We start from the raw sequence: 8,963 nt of genomic DNA, 5'->3' as shown, positions 1-8,963 counted from the left end.
GATCAAATAGTCAACTTTTCACTTGTGAGACCTTCAATTCTTCTCCTAGATTTGGAAACAATTTAAATGAATTTGAAAAAATATAAGCTCTATCAAGTTCATCGTTTTAAATCATTCAAATCATTTCATATTTTCTATTTCTTGTTCTGGGACCGTCTAAATGACACATCTATGGATGTATTTAAAATTTAACACCTTCTTTGGATTATCCTTTATTTTATTCTCAAAAGTTCTCTCAAAAAATTTAATTAAAAAATTATGTATCATAGATACCATTCTCTTGCACATTCTTTAGAATAAATGTGAAATGACAACATGTATCTTCATTGCAACAAATGTATTATACTATAATAAATTATTGACACTTTGAGGGTGTCAATAAGAAAATCTCTATCTCTACTTTAGATGACATTTTATTCAAGGGCGTCAATCGGTACGGTATAAAAGATAGAAATCGAATATTGAAACCGTATCGTATTGGATACAATATGTATTTCTAATATCGATATTGTATCGACTTGGTACGGTTTTTTGTATGGTATGTATTTGATATAAAAAACGATATGTATTCGGTATTGAAAATGGTTTTTATTTGGTATTACCTTCATCAACCGGGTATGGCTTGTTTGTGTGGGGATTTGCTCTTGATCCTTGCAACTTGAAAAATGTTGTACTCTATTTATGAGCAATTGTGAGTTTTAGCCTTGAAAGCAGCTACTATGCCACCGCCAACTATAGTTACCAATGTTGAGAACAACGGTGGCCAACATGTGCTTCTTCAGTCTCACTATTTCCACGTGGCTCATCCCATCAACCAGTTACGACACTAAATGCTCATAACTGGCTTGGGGCAGTTGCACATTTGAATTCCAGTCAAACCATGCATGCAGCCAGGGGTTATTTATGTGAAGAATCCCCAACTCCTCAAACTCGTGGTAACATAATATCAGTGATTATGACATCGAATAAAGTTTAAAGAGTAAAATGGGAAAGTACGATAGTACCCTTATGACAACACAAATTTGGGTTTCACTCTTGAAATCAACCATCGCCACCTACAGCTACCGGTTCTGAGAACGATAGTGGCCAACTTGTGCTTCTTCAGTCTCACTAATTTCTACATGGCTCATCCATCAACCGTGTATGCCACTAAATGTTCATAACTGGCTTGGGGCAGTTGCACATTTGATTTTCAATCAAACCATGCATGCAGCCAGCGGTTATTTCTGCGAAGAATCCCCAACTCCTCACGCTCATGGTAACATAATTTCAACGGTTATGATACCGAATAAAGTTTACAGAGTAAAATGGGAAAGTACGATAGTACCCTTATGAATATACAAATCCGGGTTTTAGCCTTGAAAGCAGTTGCTATGCTACCGCCACCTTTAGGTATTGGTGTTGAGAACGATGGTGACCAACACGTGCTTCTTCGGTCTTTCCACATGGCTCATCCCATTAACCGGTTACGACCCTAAATGCTCATAACTTGTTTGGAGCAGTTACACATTTGACTTCCAATCAAACCATGCATGCAGCCAACGGTTATTCTGTGAAGAATCCCCAACTCCTCACACTCGTGATAACATAATTCAGCAGTTATGATACCGAATAAAGTTTAAAGACTAAAATGGAAAGGTGGGATAGTACCTTTACGAAGGCACAAATCCAAAAATTTTAAATTTTTTAAAATACTATAATGAAACTAAATGTAAAAAACTAAGTGTCACAATCCACAGCGGGCCCCAAATGCCATGATACTATCAGCTTTGGCTAAGGTCGTCGCATGGTTTTAAAATGCGTTATAACATGTGTAGGTTGGTCGCCACTTATATAGATATTTCATGGTCTAATCACAGCCGATGTGAGACTAAATTCGGTGGCACAACATCCACGCTTCCACTGTGAAATTATATCAACAATATTCCCCCACACACTGGCTCTGATACCAATGAAGTGCCACAATCCACGGCAAGCCCCACATTCCATGATATTGTCCATTTTGGCTAAGGTTCACCGCACGGCTTTAAAACGTGCCATATCATATGTAGGTTGACCACCACTTATATGGACATTCCATGGCCTAAGCACAGTTGATGTGAGACTAAATTTCATGACACAACAAAAAACAGATCCAATATAGGTTCAATATGCACTCAGTACGGTATAGGTGATTCGGTACATTATCCTTACATACTGAACGATTTCATCTTAAAAACCAATATTGTACTAAACCGGGAGAAATACCATTTTTTTAATACCAAAATCATACCTAATTTGTACCAGTATAGTTCGATACGATTTTATACAATTGGTTTCGATTCCAAATTGACACCCTTAATTGTATTGTTTAATCTTGATTATGTGCCTTAAAGGGGTTGTGTTTCCTTGGATTGGGCAGTTGTCTCTATTATAGATCTAATCCCCAAAAATATGCTATCTCTATTTTAGATGACATTTTATTGCCTAAGTCTGAGTATTCTTTTGTTTTATTCTTGTTTACTTCTAATTGGGAAGCTCGTTCATTTCCTTGTTGTTTGATTTTCAAAGTGTAGATTGTCTAAAGTTTGGTGACACTTCCACCTCTTACCTTGTAAACATGTCCTTTCTTGGCAGAATCATTTTTTTGCTGGTTTCTATTAACAACATTTGGGAATTAGTTTTCTGTCCGAGAGTGTGGCCTATGCTAGCACTCCCATGTGTCTATCTCTCTCCTCCTCAAAACAAAGGGGCAGAGGTGTCTTTTCATATGGGGAAGAGAGAACTAGACTCATGAGAGCGTAGGTCACACTCCCGGACAGAGTTCTTTTCCCATAACATTTAGTCTTGTTGTCTAAAAAGGGAAAAATCAATAGTTGCTATGACTTAGCTAATTTCCAATGATCTAATTACTATTACTTTCTGTCATTCCACGGTCCTAAGAGTCGGTTAACCTTTCGGGATTGGTGTGTGGTTTGTGTGATATCATTATTAAAAAAAAAAAGACTATTATTTCTCATCAATATTTGACCATGAGACCCTCTATGCAAATTTAGTACAGCTTCAAAACTACTAATAGTGTTTAAGCTTAGGGAGAAAGAATGCTAACCGATCGTGCAACATGGTGTGTACCTGCACCTAAACATAGCCGCGTGTGAAATGACTAGCACATCCCTGATCTTTTCCACCTTTCCAGGGGGTGCACCGGTCATTTGATGTGCGGCTATGTCTAGGCACACATACACTTCATGTTACACGATCGGATGGCGTTCTTTTTCCTTTAAGCTTAATACAAACAACATAATCTAATCCTAGCTAGTCCTTTAATCTTGTATATGAAGAGTTATAGTTATCTAGTTATGATTGATTTTGAACCATATCAATCGAATATCATAAATGAAATATTAGGACTAAAATCCTTGGAGCACTTATTGTGAAGGATCTACTCTCTTCAATGAATGATATACTCCACGATTTTCTTTATCAAAAAAAAAAAAAAAAGATATACTCAACGATTTTTTGAAATAAATGGAATTCATATGTGCTATTGCTTCAATTATCTCCTTTTAAGGAAGTACAGATCGGGAAATTCGGGACAGCTTCTAGTGTAAATGTGTAATCTAGCCTAGTCCTCGAGAGATTTTGAGTTCTAATTTTTTTATTTTTTTTTATATAAATCGAGACCTCCTATCCCTCATCTAGTCTTAGGATCACCCAGTCCCCCACCACCCACACCAAAAAAGGGCGAAAAAAACAGTACAAATCCATTAAACAATGGGATTGAGCTATTATGAGCATGTACATGAGAATCATGTATAATTGTTGTGGGGGACACCATTGTACATAATTAATCCATGTAATTTATTTCGTTTTATCTTTTTGGGTATGAGAGTCATTATTTTTTATATGAGATTAATTTAATTACAATCCTTGAGTACACCACCAAAAATTGATTCATGCAATATTTTTTAGGGGTGTCAACGGTCGGGCCGGGCATGTTAAAACCCTAGCCCAATCCCAGGGGTCTTAAAGTCTGCCAAAACCCCACCCGGCCCTCCAAGGCTTAAAAAATACTTGACCCAAGCCCGACTCTATCAAGGTTTACCCTAGCTTGGACCAAACCGAAATCGAACTAAACCGTTTACACCAAAAACCGTGAAACCGTTTAATAAATGGTTTGATTTTGGTTTTAAAATTAAGACCGTTTAAATCGAAACAAATATTAGTATTATATAATGACAATAACTAAGCATGATAGAAAGACTCACATATACGGGGAGGACTCACACACTCTCTCTCTACTTCGCCAATATTCGAGCTTAAACAAATCGATATTCACCCAAAAAAATAATTAAGCATTAATGGTAACAATAAATAATTAGTAAATATATAATGGTACAATTAAAAAATTTTTTAAAGAAAACATATAATAATTCAATTCATATTTTCATTTCAATAAAAATTTAAAACTCATGCAATGGAAAGTAGCCGTTTAAATAAAAAAATTAGCCTTATAAAACCGATTAAGCTGAAATTTTTATGAATGGTTTCGGTTTCAACACGTGAAACCATTTATTAAATGGTTCGATTATGGTTTTACCTAAAAAAATTGCACCGAATTGTTTACATCGAAACTGAAGTGTTTAACACCCTTAATATATATGTATACAGGGTCGGGCAGATCTAGGGTCTAGGCTCAGGATAGGTTAGGGTGGGTTCCGGTTGCCGGGCCAAATCGACACCCCTAATTTTTTCTTTTTTTTTGAGGAATAAATATTTCCCATTGTTCACATATTCGGAATAAAAAAGAAAAAACTATAAAGGAATCCATGTGAAAGAAAAATTACACTCTGCCGTGTGGGAAAGTTATTTCCTTAATTTAATTATTTCTTAGTTATTAGATGCTTATTTCTTTAAAAAAAAATTTTTGTTGGTGTCATGAAATTAACTTAAAAGACTTGTGAATTATTGGATGCTTACATCCTATTTTCTTTGGTACAAAATTAATTTAATTGGAGAGATGATAAGATACGACTCTATTAGAATTGTTGAATATAAGTATATAACCATCCCCTCCACAAGATGACACAAAGCCTTCTCATACTTTATTGATTGGTGGGACCAATTCCAGATAAGTTGTCTGGTCCAAGGCCGACACTTATGGACGTTTACCTACACTCTACTAGCTTATCCCTTCTTAAGAAAAGAACAAACTTTTAAGATGTAAACACCAACCAAGCCCTCCCCACCCAATCTACAACTCGAGCAATGAATTCTATTGGTCCAAACCAGACCTCTTATTAGACCAAAAAACAGCTTTTTTACGTGACTTTTATATGCTTCCCAGCAACAACTAATCCTTAGGTTTTCATAGCTAAGACTTGTTTGAGCTAGATGGTCTGTCTAGTGTGTGGGTCCCGCTAATCGGATGGATCAGCTTCTTATGGATTCAGATATTTTGGCCGGATTGGATCCATGGACTTAGGTTATGTTTGGAACTAAAGAAATGGATATTTAAAAAAAAATAGACACAAAATACGACAAAAGAAAATTTTAAAATAAGATGCTACTTGTTCTCATCAAAGTAGAAAATCGAGAAGTAGTAATCTGCTTCTGATTCTCCTTTATTTTATTTATAATTGGAAAATTAGGTTTTCGAGTCGAGTTATTTTTTTATCAAAACCTTGTGAGTCATGTTTAATTTTATAGGGGAGAGTTTTCGTATATGACCGTGCATGGTGCAAAGACATGATTGTAATAATAAACGACCGCTCATCCCCATCCAATGATGTATGACTCTCCATGAAACTTTTTTACTTTATTTTATTTAATACCTTTCTTCTTCTCTTTCTATGAGGGACTTAGGCTATTATTGTTTCACAAGTGAAAAGAAAAAAAAGGTTAATATTGAAGACAACAAACAAAAATTTTAGGGTTTTGTTTAGTTGTAGACCAGATTTATGGTTTATAAATATTAAATGGCCTATGAATGTGTAATCTATTTAATATGTTTTTTCACATGATTTAGGCAAAAACATCAAGTAAATGAAAACTTGACTCAGACTTGGGTCTGGATATTTCTTAAACCTAAGCGAGTCTTCACAACTTTTTACTACACTTCATTTTTTTTTTTACCTGACTCGAATGACTTGCCCGAGTCAAAATCTATTTTTCCAACTATGGTCTAATTCCTAAATGTTATTTAAATTAAGCACACTCAAAAATAAATTGTATGTAAAATGATAGGATTTACCTTAGTTGGGAGATATTCTATCTTAAAAAAGGTTTAAAAAAAAAAAAAGATTTTAGCTTTTTTATTTTTTATTTTTAGGAGGACTTCTTTGTTCGGGACAAGCTGTAAAGCTGTTCTGTGGGCCTGCAGCGGAGAAAAAGGCCGTGTAGATGAAAAAGGAAAATTGTTTTCTAATATCCATCGTCACCGTCAGAATTCGCGCATGTGTTTGAGTTCCCACATCGGACGGTGTGGATAGGTAAGCTTTTCATTGGGTCCCACCACGTGCCAGATTAAAATAGATCAGAGCCATCACACCAGGTATGCTGGTACTGTTAAATTTGACCAGACACATAACAGCGGGGATATTTTCATAAATACCCCCTCCTAATCTTGAAAATGACAAAAGTAGGACATCTGATCGCCTCGCATGTACTGATCACTGATGTACTCGTGTAAGTCCGAAAATGTGGAGAACAATGGCACTTCCGTAATTTAGTGAAATAAAAGGGGTGCCTTCACTGAGAAAGTAAGATTGAGGCAGGAATCCTCTAGGAAAAAAGTGCATTTCGCTTTAATTGCTTAACGGCCACGTCAACTCAGGTACCCTAGTGGAGGGACCCACATGTGTACGGCCCAAAGTTTAATGGGCGGTGCAATACTGCAGGTGACGTGGCGCATGCGACAAGAAAGCGAGAGAGAGAGAGAAAGAAGCGACTTCGGCTTTTCGGAGTTTAAATTTTCATAGGTTTTTTAGTGTTTGTGTTGTCACCTCGCAGCTATCTGACTATCTGAGGATGGGAGGACCTGCCGTGGATTTAGCTTCTTCTGAATAGGGAAGCAATGAAATCACCTGCTGGTGACCTCGTTACATCACCCGATCTAATCATTCTGCGGGAAAAAATATCCAAGGGTATTTATGTAATTAGATATTGAGAATATGTTTCGTTATTTACCACACAATAATATATATTCATTTTTAAACTAAAATTGTACCAATAAGATATTTGCTAATTCTTCTTTCATATGAAGGAAGTAGATAAAATTATAAAATTTATTATTTTTAATTAATGATATTTTCATAATTTTATTAAACTTTGAATTAAAATTTAAACAAAATTTTTTTTTTAATTTTTTATATTAAAATTGATTATTATGATGTACATGGGGTCCTCTATCACATGGATTAACTAAGAATTGCCAAATGAGAAGTAATAGAGCATTGTGCTTCACTAGCAATAATGATGCTAAGAAAATATCCTATTATAAATTAGGAAAATCTTGTTGTAATCAAGATTGGTTACAACAAGATTGTTATCTTATCTTTTTGCCCTTTTAATAATAACACATTTTTTTCATCAATAAGAATATAAACCTCATCATTTCATATAAAAAACTACTTAAATGATTTTTTATTTTTTGAAAACTCCTTTTTATCCTTATAAAAAAATTAATTTATTCAACTAAAGTTGGAAAAACTCCAGTGAGAAAAAGAAGAAAAGGGACTGAGATTAACCACCATATATGAGTTCGAAAAACCGAAAAAAATTACATGATCAACTTATCAACTACAGACAATATGTCCTCAAGTAGGAGAAGCCAAGTCCAGTTCAAAAAAACTACATTAAACAACTTATTAGGAAATAAATAAAACAAAGGATAAAAAAATAAAATTATAACTTCTTTGTTTGAAGCTTTAGGGACAAGTTGTTAACTCACAAATTACACATGAAATTGAGGGAAAGAATAACCAGCGGGTGACGCATTATGAGGAGTGATTGGGGGCATATCTGAAATTTTGAGCTTTGTTGGGTTCAGGGAGAATTTGTTGGTGGTATTCAGCTGTTCCCTCTGTCAAGTGTCAACTAAAGTGAAGTGAAGTGAAGTGAAGTGAGAGAGAGAGGTGTGTCCAATCATGTGGCGCCTGTTGCTAATGATTGCCGCCAGTTCCCCATTTTCCAGTTCCAACTTCCAACCAGCGTGGCTGCATCATCAGCATCAGCGGGAGATCTCTGCCACATGGGTCTCACAAGTCATCACCCACGCACTCACCTACCCACCTTGACCTTACTCAATACTCATTGCGCATACGCTTCTTCTCTCTTTGTTTTTTTAAATTGTTTTCTTCCTTGTAGCCACGTGGTGGGTCATAAAGTGCCACATAGGATACAACCCTGATTCCAACCCTAACTGTATATGGATTATGTGAATAATGACCACATCAGAGGTGCGGATTTCAACTATTATTTTTTTTTGGGTCCATCATCCAGGGGCCGGTTGAGGATGTTTTGAGAGGGGGGGGGGGGAAGATAACTGGATGTACACATCCGATTAGGGAGGGGGGAGCGGAGCCAAACATGCAACCTCTTCAGGTCAGCGTTATATTGCATTGGTAGCCATTATCACGTGGTAGTATAAGGGATAATAGAGAACCTCACATGTATCTCAATGGTCAAATTTTAGTCTAAGGTAAGCAAAGAAAGTTATCCAAAGTTTTAGTAAAATTATCAAAATGCCATCAATGGAGATAAATATAAAATGACATCTTTTATAATTTTAGCTATTTCCTCTACTCATTTTAAGATAAAATTGTAGTAATGAGATGCTTGTTTGGTCCTCTATCACATGGATTGTGATGTGACAAATAGTGAAGCATTATACTTCACTAGGTATAGTGATAGAAAAAAAAAATCGTATTTCTTATTATATTTGAGACAAATGGTTTTGTGTACAGGATGACACACAAAACTAT

This window comes from Telopea speciosissima, chromosome 1 (assembly GCF_018873765.1).
Source record: "Telopea speciosissima isolate NSW1024214 ecotype Mountain lineage chromosome 1, Tspe_v1, whole genome shotgun sequence".
NCBI classification, from domain to species: Eukaryota; Viridiplantae; Streptophyta; class Magnoliopsida; order Proteales; family Proteaceae; genus Telopea; species Telopea speciosissima.
The sequence above is the reverse complement of the archived record's forward strand: the minus strand, read 5'-3'. Positions refer to the sequence as shown.